Here is a 14,135-nt window from a genome sequence, read left to right on the forward strand (position 1 = left end):
AGAGTTTGTTACGCTGGTGTTTATATGAGATCCTCTCAGCTGTTTTATGACCACAAAGTCCAATTCAACTTTGATGTGGTCATAATCAGTACAGACACCAGAAAAACAGGAATAACGGCCTAATAAACGTTGCCACCAGAGTGAGCTCACTGCTGGATGTTCAGTTAGCTCATTCTGCAGCCAGCCATAGAGGTTAAAGAAGGAAGACAATGCAAAAATTGGAATTCTATGCAAATACAAAAAAAATATTTTAGCCCAAAATACGGACATTTAAGTAAAAAGATAAAAATTTGTCTCCAAATACTTTAACTCATAGCTTTATGATAACACTAGAAGGAGGCCGGATTCTAACGCATCGGGTATTCTAGAATTTACGTATTGTGTAGTTAATGTATGATTTTTGTTATATATATATATATATATATATATATATATATATATATATATATATATGTTGTTGTGTGTAGTTGCCAGTGTTTGTGCAGGGCGCTGTACATGTTCTGGGTGTTGTCTGGGTGTGCGGGGGGGATGAGAGCGGTGTTGTATGTGTGTTGCGTTGTGTGTGTTGCGTTGTTTGTGGAGCGCTGTGTGTCTGCAGCGTTCTGTGTGTGTGGTGCTGTGTGTGTTGCGCGGTTTGTGTGGGTGTGGGGTGCGTGTGTGTGTTTTGGGGGGAGGTATGTTTTGTGCAGTGTGTGTGTTGCGCGGTATGTGCGTATATTTATGTATGCCGCGGTGTTTGTGTGTTGGGTGTTGTGTGTGTGCGGCGTTGTCTGTGTGTGTGTGGGTGTCTGTGTAGGGCGGTGTTTGTGGTTCCCAGTGTGTGTGTGGTGTGTTGTGCGGGTGTGGCGGTGTGTGTGTGTGTTTTGGGGGGAGGTGTGCACCCCTCATCGTGCTCCATCCCCCATGCTGCGCACCCCTCATCATGCTCCATCCCCCATGCTGCGCACCTCCCATCGTGTTCCATCCCCCATGCTACGCACCCCCATTATGCTCCATCCCCCATGCTGCGCACCCCCATCGTGCTTCATCCCCCATGCTGCGCACCCCCATCGTGCTCCATCCCCCATGCTGCGCACCCCCTATTGTACTCCATCCCCCATGCTGCGCACCCCCCATCGTGCTCCATCCCCCATCGTGCTCCATCCCCCATGCTGCGCACCCCCCATCGTGCTCCATCCCCCATGCTGCACACCCCCATCATGCTCCATCCTCCATGCTGCACACCCCTCATCATGCTCCATCCTCCATGCTGTGCACCCCCCATCGTGCTCCATCCCCCATGCTGCACACACCCCATTGTGCGCCATCTTCTATGCTGCGCACCCCCCATCGTGCTCCATCCCCCATGCTGCGCACCCCCCATCATGCTACATCTCCCATGCTGCGCACCCCCCACCATGCTCCATCCTCCATGCTGCACACCCCCCATCGTGCTCCATCCTCCATGCTGGGGCTACCGGGGGCGGGTCCGAGCGTGGCAACGTGTGCCAGGGCGGAGCGGGGCTGAGCGGGCGAGGCGTCAGCGTATGCCGGCTCCCTGCACATGTGTACCGGGAGCCGGTGTACGCTGGAGCGGGGCTGAGTGGGCGAGGCGTCAGCGTATGCCGGCTCCCTGCACATGTGTACCGGGAGCCGGTGTACGCTGGGGCGGGGCTGAGCGGGCGAGGTGTCAGCGTATGCCGGCTCCCTGCACATGTGTACTGGGAGCCGGTGTACGCTGGAGCGGGCGATGCGTGCGGAGGGCCGGGGCGAGCGGCTAATCCATGCGGGGGGCGGGGCCAGGCCGAGGCGAGCGGCCAATCTGTGGGGGGGGGGGGGGGCAGGCCGAGCCCAACGGCCAATCTGACAGTTGTCACTGTAATGACACTGTCACGGTGACACAATTTTGGAGCAAGACAGACAGAATATAGATTTCTTCTAAGTTAAAAGGGATTTCTGGTGCAGTCTGCTTTAAATAATAAAAAAAAATAATAATAAAAATCTATGCTGTATTCACCCTCCCTGGGTCCAGCCCGGATTCTTCCCCACTGCTCCCATTGTGTGCAGCGCTGACGTCGGTAGCTCTGCCGGAGTTGACGGTGTGGAGCCCCGGTGGTCAGTGGGTGGTCTCGTGCACTGGCCTGGCCGTCTTTAGAAAGACCGCACGGACCATGGCTCATCCCATGGAACGCCCGCACTCTTTTCCCGTGGACTAATCGGACAACACAGGGTGAGGGTACCACACTCCGGTAAGACTTTATTGGGTCACTAACAAACAGCATATAGTACATTACCAGTAAAGACACAAAATGGTCCATATTACAGAGTCTTACCCTTCCACTGGCCCACCAGGGATAAAAACCTTCACAACATCGGGGTATCCAGGACCACCTATCCCAAACAGCAACACCCTGCTTTTGGTGGGATGAGAGGAGATAGGAGCAAGCTTAGGAAACCGACCGAGCACAGCGAGATATTAGGACAGGTGACCGGATTGTCCCTACCTGGGTTCTCCAAACAAATTTGCAGGCTCAGAGTTGGGCAGAGGGTCACTTCTGTAATCCACCAGCTGGAACCATAGCCCCGAGGCTGAGGTCCTGTAGAATTGCTCTGAAAACAGGAGAAGGCCTCTTTATACATCTCTCAGCTCCCATTTCAGGGCATTGTGCCCCACCGGATTGTTGGCTGTTCCCTCATTGGTCACTAGTTCATCCCAACAGCAGAATTGTCCTCTGAATAATGCAGTCTAGTACACCGCAGGGGGCTGATGCAATCCGCAATCACCAAGTTATTCCACAAAGCAGCCAAAAGGTGGCACCAGACAGTCTGACATGAAACAATGGCTCATGTCCCTTGACTTGCGAAACAAAGGAATAGTACGTCTGGCATAATCAAGAATAATTCACCCCCGCACAAGTGGCCAGATGCCGAGTCATCACAGACGGCAGAAGCTGCTGAACTCATTGATTGACTGCAGCGTTGTTCATGTAACATCAGAACACAACACATGGGAAAGAGTTGACACAACTACACCAATCATGTACCGGAAAATCTAGAATAATGGATTTTCCAGTACATGATTGGTGTAGTTGTGCCCACTCTTTCCCATGTGTTGTGTTCTAGTATTCTATTTATGGGTTGCAGCACGCTTCCATTACCCTATATATTTAATGGTGGTGCCGTCCCCAATTGTTTTTTGAATTCATGTAACATCAGCGCTGCAGACGGTAACGTTCACTGAAAACAGCAATTGAGGCTCGGCAGTGGACCTGGAGAGGGTGAGTAAAGCACAGATTTGTTTTATAAAGCACCACTCCAGAGGGTTTTTTACTTATTGTACCGCTAGAGTGGAGCTCTAAGTCTAAGTCACCCACTGGCGTCTTCATCTTCTATCACCGTCGCTCCGGTAGGTCTTCGGCGATTTGTGACCTGTTGGCAGCTCCAGTATTTCATGGAGCATGCCAAGGGTCAAAACTCAATACAAGTCTATGGGAGCCTTGTTCTGGCTCTCATAGACTTGTATTGATTTCTTGTGACATAACGTCTGACTTCCAGCCAGTCACAAGATACAGGAAACGCGGGATCAAAGCGGCATCGGTAAAGGGTGAAGGCGAGTATATAACCCAGCGCCCCTGCAACACTGAAAAAAAACACCTAGAGTGGGGCTTTAAATAACTGCAGCCGGAATACAGGGGATTTCTGAAAACAAAAAACCCTTTAACCAAAAGGGAACCTGGTTACCGGCATGTGGCCCATTTACGACGGGGAAGATCCCATTTTCAAAACTTTTATTTATCAGTGATCAACAATAAATAGATTTTTTGGGGGGGTATAACCCGTGTTACAATAGGTCAGAGGGAATTTTTGGAGACTTTTCTCATATCTTTTGTCAGATCCTCTATCCTTGGAATGATTGTTACCTTAGAGCTCGCGATTATCTCAGGAAATGCTTGTTGAAAGCTAAGGCCTTTTTCAAAGTGAATGCCGCCATATTGTTTTAGTCATAAAACACTATATATATATATATATATATATATATGTCTATATTTATATTTATATATATATATATATATATATATATATATATATATAAATGGTTAGTTGCTTCCATAAAATGGAAAAAATGTCTACTCCAGGTGAGTTGGATTCACTTTCGAAAGCTAAAAAATAATAATCTTCCAAAACAAGATATATTTAAAATATATTTATTCTCTTTTTATTTTTAACGTCTAACATTGACCTCACCAAAATGTCAAAAGTGACGAACCCTTTACATAAATAACCTCAAGGCCGGCATTCTTCATTCCTCCATACAAAAAAGTTCCACAAATATACAAGACGGCCGCCATCTGCTGGTTATAAGTTGTACAAAACCTCACAATCAAAGCTATCAAAAAAGCGCCAATAATTGTGTTCTGTCCTCACAAGGTTCTTTTTTTGGCCCCATTAGACTTTATTGGGAATAAATAAGTTACTAAACCAGCTACGTCCGGCCACAGAAACTTCACACAAAGACATTCATTAAAGCTGATCTCACAGTTAAGAGCTGCATAATCCAATTTTTGCTCAGGTGCTCAGTACTGGTAACTAGTGATGAGCGGGCACTACCATGCTCGGGTGCTCAGTACTGGTAACTAGTGATGAGCGGGCACTCCTATGCTCAGGTGCTCAGTACTGGTAACTAGTGATGAGCGGGCACTACCATGCTCGGGTGCTCAGTACTCATAACTAGTGATGAGCGGGCACTACCATGCTCAGGTGCTCAGTACTGGTAACTAGTGATGAGCGGGCACTACCATGCTCGGGTTCTCAGTACTCGTAACTAGTGATGAGCGGGCACTACCATGCTCAGGTGCTCAGTACTGGTAACTAGTGATGAGCGGGCACTACCATGCTCGGGTTCTCAGTACTCGTAACTAGTGATGAGCGGGCACTACCATGCTCGGGTGCTCAGTACTGGTAACTAGTGATGAGCGGGCACTACCATGCTCAGGTGCTCAGTACTCGTAACTAGTGATGAGCGGGCACTACCATGCTCTGGTGCTCAGTACTGGTAATTAGTGATGAGCGGGCACTACCATGCTCGGGTGCTCAGTACTGGTAACTAGTGATGAGCGGGCCCTACCATGCTCAGGTGCTCAGTACTGGTAACTAGTGATGAGCGGGCACTACCATGCTCGGGTGCTCGGTACTGGTAACTAGTGATGAGCGGGCACTACCATGCTCAGGTGCTCAGTACTCGTAACTAGTGATGAGCGGGCACTACCATGCTCGGGTGCTCAGTACTCGTAACTAGTGATGAGCGGGCACTACCATGCTCAGGTGCTCAGTACTGGTAACTAGTGATGAGTGAGCACTACCATGCTCGGGTGCTCAGTACTGGTAACTAGTGATGAGCGGGCACTACCATGCTCGGGTGCTCAGTACTGGTAACTAGTGATGAGCGGGCACTACCATGCTCAGGTGCTCAGTACTCGTAACTAGTGATGAGCGGGCACTACCATGCTCAGGTGCTCAGTACTCGTAACTAGTGATGAGCGGGCACTACCATGCTCGGATGCTCGGTACTCGTAACTAGTAATGAGCGGGCACTACCATGCTCGGGTGCTTGGTACTTGTAACTAGTGATGAGTGGGCACTACCATGCACAGGTGCTCAGTACTGGTAACTAGTGATGAGCGGGCACTACCATGCTCGGGTGCTCAGTACTGGTAACTAGTGATGAGCGGGCACTACCATGCTCGGGTGCTCAGTACTCGTAACTAGTGATGAGCGGGCACTACCATGCTCAGGTGCTCAGTACTGGTAACTAGTGATGAGTGAGCACTACCATGCTCGGGTGCTCAGTACTGGTAACTAGTGATGAGCGGGCACTACCATGCTCGGGTGCTCAGTACTGGTAACTAGTGATGAGCGGGCACTACCATGCTCAGGTGCTCAGTACTCGTAACTAGTGATGAGCGGGCACTACCATGCTCAGGTGCTCAGTACTCGTAACTAGTGATGAGCGGGCACTACCATGCTCGGATGCTCGGTACTCGTAACTAGTAATGAGCGGGCACTACCATGCTCGGGTGCTTGGTACTTGTAACTAGTGATGAGTGGGCACTACCATGCACAGGTGCTCAGTACTGGTAACTAGTGATGAGCGGGCACTACCATGCTCGGGTGCTCAGTACTGGTAACTAGTGATGAGCGGGCACTACCATGCTCGGGTGCTCAGTACACGTAACTAGTGATGAGCGGGCACTACCATGCTCGGGTGCTCAGAACTCGTAACTAGTGATGAGTGGGCACTACCATGCTCGGGTGCTCTGTACTCGTAACTAGTGATGAGCGGGCACTACCATGCTCGATACTCGAATAGGCATAGTAAAGTAGCCATGTACTACGCAATGAAACCACCTATAGCGCCACCTGGTGGAAAACAACAGAGTTAGCATTTTTATCTTGAAAACGGAACGAGATAGAGAAAAAAAGTGAATTACAAAGTTGTAGGGCATCATCAATTCAATACGAATCGACACCTTACATACAGAAATGCTGTGATATGAAACCCATGACCCCCCAAAACATTGAATTCTGGTCACACATATGTTGCTCATTTACCTTTGATGCTCCATGGCCCCCGTCAGCTGCAATGCACATCTGGCCTCTGCACAGCATACTGTATCTTGCTGCACGTTGTGCAATATGGTAGGTGACACGTCTGCACAAGCATCTGTGATACGTGGTCGTAGGTCCTGCAATGTTGGTGGAGGGGTCGCATACACCTGCTGTTTGATGTGACCTCACAGAAAGAAGTCCAATGGGGTCAGGTCAGGTGAGCGGAGGCCACTCCATGCAGCCACCATACCCAATGACTTGTAGGAAGGTCTCCATGCGGTATCGCTTCACGTCCGCAGCCTTGTGAGTTTTACACCTTCTAATCACAGCATTTCTGTATGCAAAGTGTCGATTCGTATGGAATTGATGATCACCTACAACTTTGTCATTCACTTTTTTTCTCTATCTCGTTCCCTTTTCGAGATAAAAATGCTAACTCCGTTGTTTTCCACCAGGTGGTGCTATAGGTGGTTTCACTGCATAGCGCATGGCTACTTTACTATACCTAGACACCACTTCTATGCCTATAGCTGCCGCCGTTCTCGAGTTAATGGCGGTGGACAGGATATGGGTGGACACACTGTATATAGGTGCGGTGTATACAGGATATGGGTGGACACACTGTATATAGGTGCGGTGTATACAGGATATGGGTGGACACACTGTATATAGGTGCGGTGTATACAGGATATGGGTGGCCACACTGTATATAGGTGCGGTGTATACAGGATATGGGTGGACACACTGTATATAGGTGCGGTGTATACAGGATATGGGTGGACACACTGTATATAGGTGCGTTGTATACAGGATATGGGTGGACACACTGTATATAGGTGCGGTGTATACAGGATATGGGTGGACACACTGTATATAGGTGCGGTGTATACAGGATATGGGTGGCCATACTGTGTATGTACTGCAATACAGAGCGCTATGTAACGGTTGTAGAGCTCTTCTGGGACACACAACATGGAACCATTCGGTGAAACCACCAAGGAAGGGGAACACGGCAGAAGTATCACTCAGGCTGAGGGTGAAAAAAGTAAGTTGGGGTCTTCTCTGATTCAGTAATGGGTGAATGTGTCTCCGTCTTGTCCGGTCCGCTGTGGTGCGGAGGAGGCCGCAGACCGGACTGGAAGACAACAGCAGCCGGTATTGTCAGCCTGAATCTGGCGCCGCTCCCCGTGATGTCACTGATGAGGAATGTCATTCATGGGCCGCAGTCACCATCACAGCAAGACATTATCCAAAGTCTCCATATAAACAGGTTATCGCATAGAGTGCAAAATAATGGAGGCCTTTATGCCTTGTAATGTAGTGTGCAGCACAGCAATATCAGCACTGTATGGCGGTATAATTTCAGCACTACATGGTAGTAATACCACAACTTGGCACTGTTATGTAGACGCTAGTATACTAATATATTATTACCAGGACAAACTATCCAACTTTTTTTCTACTGGATACTGCGAGTCTCGTTACGTCACCACCCTGTAGTCATCGCTTATGGCTATGGCTCCAAGCATATCTGACACGGCCTGATGTGATCTCAGGGAGATCTGGGATCACAGATCCACGTTAGCACCCACTCGTCATTTACTCTGATTTGGAGTCTATTTTCCGTATTTTTCATTTTATAAGACGCACCGGATTATAAGACGCACCACAAATTTAGAGGAGGAAAATAGGAAAAAATGTTAATGTTAAAATGAGGATTCGTCTTATAATCTTAATGCGTCTTATAATATCTCACCAGGGGCGAGCAGCGATGGTGGAGCGACTCGGGAGGCAGGGTCTGCGATGCTATGGGCTCGGGGGTGTCGCTGCTCAGGAGGGTCAGTGGATGGAGGGTCGTGATATTGCGGGCTTGGGGGTGTTGCTGCTCAGGAGGGTCAGTGGACGGAGGGTCAGCGATGATGTGGGCTCGGGGGTGTCGCTGCTCGGGAGGGTCAGTGGATGGAGGGTCGGCGATGCTATGGGCTCAGGGGTGTCGCTGCTCAGGAGGGTCAGTGGACGGAGGGTCGTGATATTGAGGGCTTGGGGGTGTCGCTGCGCGGGAGGCAGGGTCAGCGATGATGTGGGCTCGGGGGTGTCGCTGATCAGGAGAGTCAGTGGACGAAGGATCAGTGATATTGCGGGCTCAGGGGTGTCGCTGCTCAGAAGGGTCAGTGGACGGAGGGTCGGTGATATTGTGGGATCGGGGGTGTCGCTGCTCAGGAGGGTCAGTGGACGGAGGGTCGGTGATGCTGTGGGCTCGGGGGTGTCGCTGCTCAGGTGGGCCCGTGGACGGAGGGCTGGTGATATTGCGGGCTCGGGGGTGTCGCTGCTCAGGAGGGTCAGTGGACGGAGGGTCGGTGATGCTGTGGGATCGGGGGTGTCGCTGCTCAGGTGGGCCCGTGGACGGAGGGCTGGTGATATTGCGGGCTCGGGGGTGTCGCTGCTCAGGAGGGTCAGTGGACGGAGGGTTGGTGATATTGCGGGCTCGAGGGTGTTGCTGCTCAGGAGGGTCAGTGGACGGAGGGTTGGTGATATTGCGGGCTCGAGGGTGTTGCTGCTCAGGAGGGTCAGTGGACGGAGGGTTGGTGATATTGCGGGCTCGAGGGTGTTGCTGCTCAGGAGGGTCAGTGGACGGAGGTTTGGTGATATTGCGGGCTCGGGGGTGTTGCTGTTCAGGAGGGCTAGTGGACGGAGGGTCGGTGATATTGCGGGCTCGGGGGTGTTGCTGTTCAGGAGGGCTAGTGGACGGAGGGTCGTGATATTGCGGGCTCGGGGGTGTCGCTGCTCAGAAGGGTCAGTGGACGGAGGGTCGTGATATTGCGGGCTCGGGGGTGTCGCTGCTCAGGAGGGCCAGTGGACGGAGGGTCGGTGATCCTGTGGGCTCGGGGGTGTTGCTGTTCAGGAGGGCCAGTGGACGGAGGGTCGGTAATATTGTGGGATCGGGGGTGTCGCTGCTCAGGAGGGTCAGTGGACGGAGGGTCGGTGATGCTGTGGTCTCGGGGGTGTTGCTGCTCAGGAAGGCCAGTGGACGGAGGGTGGGTGATGCTGTGGGTTCAGGGGTGTCGCTGCTCAGGAGGGCCAGTGGAAGGAGGGTCGTGATATTGCGGGCTCGGGGGTATCGCTGCTCAGGAGGGTCAGTGGACGGAGGGTCGGTGATGCTGTGGGCTCGGGGGTGTCGCTGCTCAGGAGGGCCAGTGGACGGAGGGTCGGTGATGCTGTGGGCTCGGGGGTGTCGCTGCTCAGGAGGGTCAGTGGACGGAGGGTTGGTGATATTGCGGGCTCGGGGGTGTCGCTGCTCAGGAAGGCCAGTGGAAGGAGGGTCGTGATATTGCGGGCTCGGGGGTATCGCTGCTCAGGAGGGTCAGTGGACGGAGGGTTGGTGATATTGCGGGCTCGGGGGTGTTGCTGCTCAGGAGGGTCAGTGGACGGAGGGTCGGTGATGCTGTGGGCTCGGGGGTGTCGCTGCTCAGGAGGGTCAGTGGACGGAGGGTCGTGATATTGCGGGCTCGGGGGTGTCGCTGCTCAGAAGGGTCAGTGGACGGAGGGTTGGTGATGCTGTGGGCTCGGGGGTGTTGCTGCTCAGGAGGGTCAGTGGACGGAGGGTCGGTAATATTGTGGGATCGGGGGTGTCGCTGCTCAGGAGGGTCAGTGGACGGAGGGTCGGTGATGCTGTGGGCTCGGGGGTGTTGCTGCTCAGGAAGGCCAGTGGACGGAGGGTGGGTGATGCTGTGGGTTCAGGGGTGTCGCTGCTCAGAAGGGTCAGTGGACGGAGGGTCGGTGATGTTGTGGGCTCGGGGGTGTTGCTGTTCAGGAGGGCCAGTGGACGGAGGGTCGGTGATGCTGTGGGTTCGGGGGTGTCGCTGCTCAGAAGGGTCAGTGGACGGAGGGTTGGTGATGCTGTGGGCTCGGGGGTGATGCTGCTCAGGAGGGTCAGTGGATGGAGGGTCGGTGATATTGTGGGATCAGGGGTGTCGCTGCTCAGGAAGGTCAGTGGACGGAGGGTCGGTGATGCTGTGGGCTCGGGGGTGATGCTGCTCAGGAGGGTCAGTGGACGGAGGGTCGGTGATATTCTGGGATCAGGGATGTCGCTGCTCAGGAAGGTCAGTGGACGGAGGGTCGGTGATGCTGTGGGTTCGGGGGTTTCGCTGCTCAGAAGGGTCAGTGGACGGAGGGTTGGTGATGCTGTGGGCTCGGGGGTGTTGCTGCTCAGGAGGGTCAGTGGACGGAGGGTCGGTAATATTGTGGGATCGGGGGTGTCGTTGCTCAGGAGGGTCAGTGGACGGAGGGTTGGTGATGCTGTGGGCTCGGGGGTGTTGCTGCTCAGGAGGGCTAGTGGACGGAGGGTCGGTGATGCTGTGGGTTCAGGGGTGTCGCTGCTCAGAAGGGTCAGTGGACGGAGGGTCGGTGATGCTGTGGGCTCGGGGGTGTCGCTGCTCAGGAGGGCCAGTGGACGGAGGGTCGGTGATGCTGTGAGCTCGGGGGTGTTGCTGCTCAGGAGGGTCAGTGGACGGAGGGTCGGTGATATTGTGGGATCGGGGGTGTCGCTGCTCAGGAGGGTCAGTGGACGGAGGGTCGGTGATGCTGTGGGCTCAGGGGTGTCGCTGCTCAGGGGGGCCAGTGGACGGAGGGTTTGTGATATTGCAGGCTCGGGGGTGTCGCTGCTCAGGAGGGTCAGTGGACGGAGGGTTGGTGATATTGCGGGCTCGGGGGTGTCGCTGCTCAGGATGGCCAGTGGAAGGAGGGTCGTGATATTGCGGGCTCGGGGGTATCGCTGCTCAGGAGGGTCAGTGGACGGAGGGTTGGTGATATTGCGGGCTCGGGGGTGTTGCTGCTCAGGAGGGTCAGTGGACGGAGGGTCGGTGATGCTGTGGGCTCGGGGGTGTCGCTGCTCAGGAGGGCCAGTGGACGGAGGGTCGTGATATTGCGGGCTCGGGGGTGTCGCTGCTCAGGAGGGCCAGTGGACAGAGGGTCGGTGTTGCTGTGAGCTCGGGGGTGTTGCTGCTCAGGAGGGTCAGTGGACGGAGGGTCGGTGATATTGTGGGATCGGGGGTGTCGCTGCTCAGGAGGGTCAGTGGACGGAGGGTCGGTGATGCTGTGGGCTCAGGGGTGTCGCTACTCAGGGGGGTCAGTGGACGCAGGGTTTGTGATATTGCAGGCTCGGGGGTGTCGCTGCTCAGGAGGGTCAGTGGACGGAGGGTTGGTGATATTGCGGGCTCGGGGGTGTCGCTGCTCAGGAAGGCCAGTGGAAGGAGGGTCGTGATATTGCGGGCTTGGGGGTATCGCTGCTCAGGAGGGTCAGTGGACGGAGGGTTGGTGATATTGCGGGCTCGGGGGTGTTGCTGCTCAGGAGGGTCAGTGGACGGAGGGTCGGTGATGCTGTGGGCTCGGGGGTGTCGCTGCTCAGGAGGGCCAGTGGACGGAGGGTCGGTGATGCTGTGGGCTCGGGGGTGTAGCTGCTCAGGAGGGCCAGTGGACGGAGGGTCGGTGATGCTGTGGGCTCGGGGGTGTCGCTGCTCAGGAGGGTCAGTGGACGGAGGGTCGGTGATATTGCGGCCTCAGGGGTGTCGCTGCTCAGAAGGGTCAGTGGATGGAGGGTTGGTGATATTGCGGGCTCGGGGTGTCGCTGCTCAGGAGGGCCAGTGGAGGGAGGGTCGGTGATGCTGTGGGCTCGGGGTGTCGCTGCTCAGGAGGGCCAGTGGAGGGAGGGTCGGTGATGCTGTGGGCTCGGGGGTGTCGCTGCTCAGGAGGGCAAGTGGACAGAGGGTCGTGATATTGCGGGCTCGGGGATGTCGCTGCTCAGGAGGGTCAGTGGACGGAGGGTCGGTGATATTGCGGGCTCGGGGGTGTCGCTGCTCAGGAGGGCAAGTGGACGGAGGGTCGTGATATTGCGGGCTCGGGGGTGTCGCTGCTCAGGAGGGTCAGTGGACGGAGGGTCGGTGATATTGCGGGCTCGGGGGTGTCGCTGTTCAGGAGGGTCAGTGGACGGAGGGTTGTTATATTGCGGGCTCAGGGGTGTCGCTGCTCAGGAGGGCCAGTGGATGGAGGGTCGGTGATACTACGAGCTCGGGGGTGTCGCTGCTCAGGAGGGCCAGTGGACGGAGGATCAGTGATATTGCGGGCTCGGGGGTGTCGCTGCTCAGGAGGGCCAGTGGACGGAGGGTTGGTGATATTGCGGGCTCGGGGGTGTCGCTGCTCAGGAGGGCCAGTGGACGGAGGGTTGGTGATATTGTGGGCTCGGGGGTGTCGCTGCTCAGGAGGGCCAGTGGACGGAGGGTTGGTGATGCTATTGGCTCGGGGGTGTTGCTGCTCAGGAGGGCCAGTGGACGGAGGGTCGTGATATTGCGGGCTCGGGGGTGTCGCTGCTCAGGAGGGCCAGTGGACGGAGGGTTGGTGATGCTATTGGCTCGGGGGTGTTGCTGCTCAGGAGGGTCAGTGGACGGAGGGTCAGCGATGATGTGGGCTCGGGGATGTCGCTGCTCGGGAGGGTCAGTGGACGGAGGGTCGGCGATGCTATGGGCTCGGGGGTGTCGCTGCTCAGGAGGGTCAGTGGACGGAGGGTCGTAATATTGCGGGCTTGGGTGTGTCGCTGCGCGGGAGGCAGGGTCAGCGATGATGTGGGCTCGGGGGTGTCGCTGCTCAGGAGGGTCAGTGGACGAAGGATCAGTGATATTGCGGGCTCGGGGGTGTTGCTGCTCAGAAGGGTCAGTGGACGGAGGGTCGGTGATATTGTGGGATCGGGATGTGGGATGTGAGCTCCATTGAATCGCCCGCCGTTGACAAGATTGACTTCAAGAACATGACCAAGGAGGCGGCGTGTGCGCAGATAGGACTCCATTTTCTTGAAATCCATTGCGGCATTATGCGCACGCATCCTCCGCGGCCATTTTCTTGAGGTCCATTGCATCAACTGTGGGCGATTCAATGAAGCTCGCCAGCAGATCAATGGCGCCCGCCGCATCGCCGACCCTCCATCCTGTGACCCTCCTGAGCCACTCCACTGCAGTGACACGCCCTCCTCTGAGTCCCCGCTCCATCACCGCTGCTCCAGTAAGCCATATCTTATATATTATAAGACGCACCCCCATTTTACCCCCAGTTTTGGGGGGAAAAGTGTGGCTTATAATACGGAAAATATGGTAATTTCATCCGGTACTGAAGGGATTAAGGTGCATTTCTATCCTGCAGTGATCTAACAGGTAGTTGTAATCTCAGCTGCAGCCACTCCCTTCTGTTATAAGTATCAGCTCCTCACTCCTCCCTATGCCGGCTATAGCTTATACCTATGCTGTCATTGTTAAAGAACTTGTCTCTGCAGAGCTGTGGTGTTGTTACTGTTGCAGCTGTGAAGTTCCTGTTGAAGAAACCTTGTTGTGCTCTTTGTTCTGTCTTTCCCCACCTGTTAGCTTTACCTACCTCGAGTTGTCTTGTTTGCAGCGGCGAGACTAGTGTCTCGCTGACCTTCACCAGTCAGGATGAGTTAAGGCCAACGAGGTCCTAAGTACATGATCGGCGCCTGGGGGAAGGACCCATCTAGGGACTTTGGGGAGTGC

This window comes from Anomaloglossus baeobatrachus, chromosome 9 (assembly GCF_048569485.1).
Source record: "Anomaloglossus baeobatrachus isolate aAnoBae1 chromosome 9, aAnoBae1.hap1, whole genome shotgun sequence".
NCBI classification, from domain to species: Eukaryota; Metazoa; Chordata; class Amphibia; order Anura; family Aromobatidae; genus Anomaloglossus; species Anomaloglossus baeobatrachus.